Here is a 5,358-nt window from a genome sequence, read left to right as displayed (position 1 = left end):
GCCCAGGCTTGAACGCCTAGGCTTCAGAAACCCTCCCACCCCAGCCTCTCAAAGTGCTGGGATTACAGGTGTGAGTCACCATGCCTGGCTAGCATATTTTATAAACGGCATTAAAATAGGCTTCTGGGCTTTGCAAATCCAAACCATCTAGAACTTAGAGGTTTAAGGGTATGTGTGTATAGGAAAACTGTAAAGAAAAGCATGGGATAATGAACATAGAAGTCTGTAGTTTCCCTTGGGTGGAGACAGGAGGGCACATGACTGAAAGGAAGCACATATAGAAGCTTCTAAGAAACTGACTCTGATCTATTTCTTAACTTGGATTGTAGGGACACAGTTGTTTACTATTCTTTAAGTTGAACATATGGCTTATATGTATATAGATTTCACAATTTTAAAAAACGTAAAAGAAAAGATAAAAAGTGTGTAGATGATGGCTAAGGATGCAGGAATAGAACTGGGTACCCTGCAGCTCGAAGCAGAGGCTAGGTGGATTGTCAGGCTTCTGACCCGCTGGAGAATGCAAACTGAGAACCTGCTCAGAGGCCCAGCCCCTCAACATTTGATTTTGTCTCCCTAGCATTTTTTTTCCTTTCAGAAACTGTCTTTCCCCCAACCCAGAGGGGCTGCCAATCATGTGGCCTTAACTGTCCCATCAATAGTGAATGCCGTGTGACTCAGGCCGGCTAACTGGAGTATTTCCACTCATCTGACCTCAGTGGTTACTTAATACAGGGGGTGAGCAGAGGTCCCCAGTGAGCCCACTCAGAGCCCTCCCTGTGTCTTCTGTTGGAACAACTCAGGAAGCAGTGGATTGCTAGACGTCAATGCATTGCGGGCCTAGAGCTCCATGAAAATTGGCCCGAAAACCCACTGAAACCAGTAGAAAGGAAAGCAGAAAGAAGGGCTGGAGAGTCACAGGGGGCAAAGTGGGGGTGAGAAACAAAGTCCTTATCCTGCCATTTAGGTGCCTGGATCCAGCCTTTCCTGCTTCCTATTACATGGGCTAATACAATCCACTTTCTGGATCTTCCTTTTATTTTTTATTTTATTTTATTTGGTTTGAGACAGTCTCACTCTATCACACAGGCAGGAGAGCAGTGGCGTGATCATTCTAACCTCCACGTCTAGGCTCAAGTGATCCTCCCACTTCAGCCTCCCACGTAGCTAAGATTACAGCCACATGCCACCACTCCCAATGTCTGGCTAATATTTTTGTGGTTTCTTTTTTTTTGGGTAGAGATGGGGTTTCTCCTTGTCGCCCAGGCTGGTCTCGAACTCCTGGGCTCAAGCAGTCTACCCGCCTGAGCCTCCCAAAGTGCTGGGATTACAGGTGTGAGCCACCACGCCCAGCCTGGATCTTTCTTAACATCAATTGCAAGCAAGTGTCTTAAGTAACTCTGAATTCTGTACCAGGAGCAGGGTTTTGCAAATGACAGACCCTGATATCTGGAATGTGCTGCGTTGAGGTGGGTGTAAGGTGCGGTCTCCCTCCCTGACTCAGGCGTGAGCAATACCTACCACCTGATGCAAGATAGCCAAACCCTCTCCTGTTGAGCCCAGTGAGTCAGACCACATGTTCAATGAAGCTGGAAATTTGTAAAACTTGTAAAGAAAAAAAAACCCAGGTGCCTGGGGTATCCTGCCCCTTCTTCAGCCTTAGTAAGTTCTGAGAAAAAGATGGATTTTTTTTTGAGGCAGCGTTTCGCTCTTGTTGCCCAGGCTGGAGTGCAATGACACGATCTTGGCTCACCAAAATCTCTGCCTCCTGGGTTCAAGTGGTTCTCTTGCCTCAGCCTCCCGAGTAGCTGGGATTACAGGCATGCGCCACCACACCTGGCTACTTTTGTATTTTTAGTAGAGACGGGGGTTTCTCCATGTTGGTCAGGCCGGTCTCGAACTCCTGACCACAGGTGATCTGCACATTTCAGCCTTCCAAAGAGCTGGGATTACAGGCATAAGCCACCAGGCCTGGCATGAGAAAAAGATGCACTTTAGTCCCAACTGACCTTTCAGAAAGCAGGGAAGGAGAAAAGAAAGCCATGAGTTTCTCTTTCTGTGGCAAGTAATGCAACTGAGCTGAGAACCAGAAAATCATATTTCAGGATTGCAAAAGTCAGATTCCCGGCCTCAGGCTAGGAGCGAGGCAAAAGCTGGGAGAAAGATGACATGGCGTGAGGGGACAGAAACCTGGAGAAGCATTTCCCCTGGCTCCCCACCAGCCGATCCTGCCCTGCACTCCCTGCCCGGCCAAATTGCAAACAGCCTGAAGCCAGGGGCCAGAGAGCTTGGCCTCATCTCTCTAGCCCAGGCCCAGTGTGTTGGGGGGGAGGCCAGAAGGCTGCAGTCTGAAGGAGGGCTCGGGGAGAAGTGGGTGTAGGGGAGACAGGTGTAGTGAGGATGAGCTCCAGATTCCAGAGCATGACTTGACTGCGTTTCTAGCTCCAGTTGGCAGCTCACAGGGTTATCAGAAAATGGATGAAAGTCCTGGCATGGTGGCTCGCGCCTGTAATCCCAGCACTTTGAAAGACTGAGGCAGGAGGATTGCTTGAGGCCAGGAGTTCAAGACCCGCCTAGGCAACACGGCAAGACCCTGTCTCTACAGAATATTTAAAAATTAGCCAGGCATGGTGGCACATGCCTGTGGTCCTAGCTACTCGGGAGGCTCAGGTGGGAGGTTAGCTTGAGACTGGGAGGTTGAGGCTGTAGTGAACCATAGTTATGCACTGCACTTCAGCCGGGGTGACGGCAGGAGATTCTAACTCAAAAAAAAAAAAAAAAAAAAAAGAAAGAAAGAAAAGAAAAAGAAAATAGACCATCCAGAGACTGCCTATGAGCTGTAGACTCGCTGCCAGAGACACTCACTCCTGTCCAGTAAACCAAGCACTGGAGTGCTCGGCTGCCAAGGCCAGCCCCAGACCTCTGCCTTCATGTCTGCAAATCCTGTAGCAGACTGCTCAAATATACAGTTTCCAGAAGGGCATTCTCTCTGACGCCACTCGTGGAAGGCAATGGGCAAGAAATCCTCTTCCAGAGAGCAGATTACAGGCACCACCCCTGGATGTGAGGAACCATATCCTTCAGGAGGTACAAAGTGCCTTTTTGTGTGGCCACGGTGGCTCATGCCTGTAATCCCAGCACTTTGGGAGGCCAAAGAGGGCAGATCACTTGAGGGTCAGGAGTACGAGACCTGCCTGGCCAACATGGTAAAACCCGGTCTCTAACAGAAATACAAAAATTAGCCAGGTGTGGTAGTGCACACCTGTAATCCCAGCTACTCGGGAGGCTAAGGCACAAGTTCTCTTGAACCTGGGAGGCAGAGGTTGCAGTGAGTAGATCATGCCACTGCAATCCAGCCTGGGTGACAGGCTGAGACTGTGTCTCAAAAACAAAAAACAACCAACAGCAAAGTGGCTTCTTGCCATGCCTCTTCAGTGGAAAGCTGGGTGAGTGTCCACATCATGCTGTTTCCCTTCTCCCATTACTAAATGCAACTGGTTTTTATTGCAAGTATCCTATTTTTTCTCTACCATTAAATGCCAGAGTTGTTTCAAATTTATCATTTAGCTATTGGTGGACAGATTATTAAGAGTAGCATTGGCTGGGCGCAGTGGCTCATGCCTGTAATCCCAGCACTTTGGGAGGCTGAGGTGGGCGGATCACCTGAGGTCAGAAGTTTGAGACCAGCCTGGCCAACATGGTGAAACAATATCTCTACTAAAAATACAAACATTAGCTGGGAATGGTGGCAGGCACCTATAATCCTAGCTACTTAGGAGGCTGAGGCAGAAGAATCACTTGAACCTGGGAGGCAAAGGTTGCAGTGAGCCGAGATTGTGCCACTGCACTCTAGCCTAGGTGACAGAGTGAGACTGTGTCTCAAAAAAAANAAAAAAAAAAAAATGGCCGGGTGCAGTGGCTCACGCCTGTAATCCTAGCACTTTGGGAGACCAAGGCAAGTGGATCACGAGGTCAAGACATTGAGACCATCCTGGCCAGTACAGTGAAATCCCATCTCTACTAAAAATATAAAAACTTAGCCAGGCGTGGTGGTACACACCTGTAATCCCAGCTACTCGAGTGGCTGAGGCAGGAGAATCACTTGAACCCAGGAGGCAGAGGTTGCAGTGAGCTGAGATTTCACCATTGCACTCCAGCCTGGGCAACAGAGCAAGACAACATCTTGAGGGAAAAAAAATTAAAAAGAGTAGCATCAAGGCCTGACTGAGAATGTACACAGGCCAGCTTTGCTTGGATGTGGGTAGCCTGTACCATACTGGGGTGGTGCATTTCCAAAACTGTTTATGTGGAAAAGGCCATGGGTGGCTGCCAGTCAAGAGGTGGAGTGCAGCGGCTATTTATTTCTGCCCTACAGGGGGTAGAATTGTGTCCCCCAGAGGTCCTAACCCTCACCCCGTACCTGTGAATATGACTTTACTTGAAAAACAGGTCTTTGCAGATACAATTAAGTGAAAAATTTTTGAGATGAGATTATTATGGATTAATTGAGTGGACCCTAAAACAAGTAACACATCTTTTTGTGTGGTCAAGATGGGGTCTTGCTATATTTCCCAGGCTTGTGCCAAACTCCTGGGCTCAAGCAATTCTCCGGCCTTGGCCTCCCAAAGTGCTGGGATTACAGGCCTGAGCCCCCACACCCAACCTGACACATGTTCTGTTTTTTTATTTTGTTTTTTTTTTCATGTGTAGGGCATTTGTTTGTAGGGAGTTCACACAAGCTCTGTGTCCCTTGTTGCAATGACCCCAGATTCCTGTTGGGTGTGTTGTAAACAGAGGAGGCATGCTTCAGGCCCCCTGCTCTGAGCACACCCCAACACCCATAACTATAAGAAGAGAAGGCACAGATATTACAGGAGAAACACAGAAGGGGCCTCCTGTGAAGATGGAGGCAGAGACTGGAGGGACGCAGCTACCAGCCAAGGAGCTCCAAGGATTTCCTGGGGCCACAGAAGCTGGAAGAGGCAAGGAAGAATCATTCCCTAGAGGTGCCAGAGGGAATATGGTCCCCCTGAAACACTGACCAGGAACTCCTGCCCCCAGAGCTGTGAGACAAGAGATTTCTGTTGGTTTTCGCCACCAAGTAAGCTGGGATTCGTTGTGGCAGTCCTAAGAAACCATTACATGCTCAGCAAATTGGAAGAGTGTCCCTCACTACCTCGTGGGGCTGTCAGTCGCTATCTCAGACCTAGGTGACAATCAAAATAGCTCATCCTCCTTGGCACAATGTTTGGTTCGGGGATGGTCACATGACCCAAGCTAGGCAACCAGAGTTATCCTTTTTTTTTTAAGACTGAGTCTTGCTCTGTCACCCAGGCTGGAGAGCAGTGGCAAGATCTC

General features: G+C 48.7%; 1 non-coding gene across 1 annotated transcript; it reads right to left on the bottom strand.

Moving 5' to 3' along the window:
• Window positions 1-4,702: 4,702 nt before the first annotated feature.
• On the bottom strand, window positions 4,703-4,833 carry LOC119473923. Its single transcript, XR_005203190.1, has one exon. It is a non-coding gene; the product is annotated as a small nucleolar RNA SNORA11 (small nucleolar RNA).
• Window positions 4,834-5,358: the final 525 nt, after the last annotated feature.

Source organism: Cebus imitator, unplaced genomic scaffold, assembly GCF_001604975.1.
Source record: "Cebus imitator isolate Cc_AM_T3 unplaced genomic scaffold, Cebus_imitator-1.0 Scaffold193, whole genome shotgun sequence".
In the NCBI taxonomy this organism is placed as follows: domain Eukaryota; kingdom Metazoa; phylum Chordata; class Mammalia; order Primates; family Cebidae; genus Cebus; species Cebus imitator.
The sequence above is the reverse complement of the archived record's forward strand: the minus strand, read 5'-3'. Positions and strand labels throughout refer to the sequence as shown.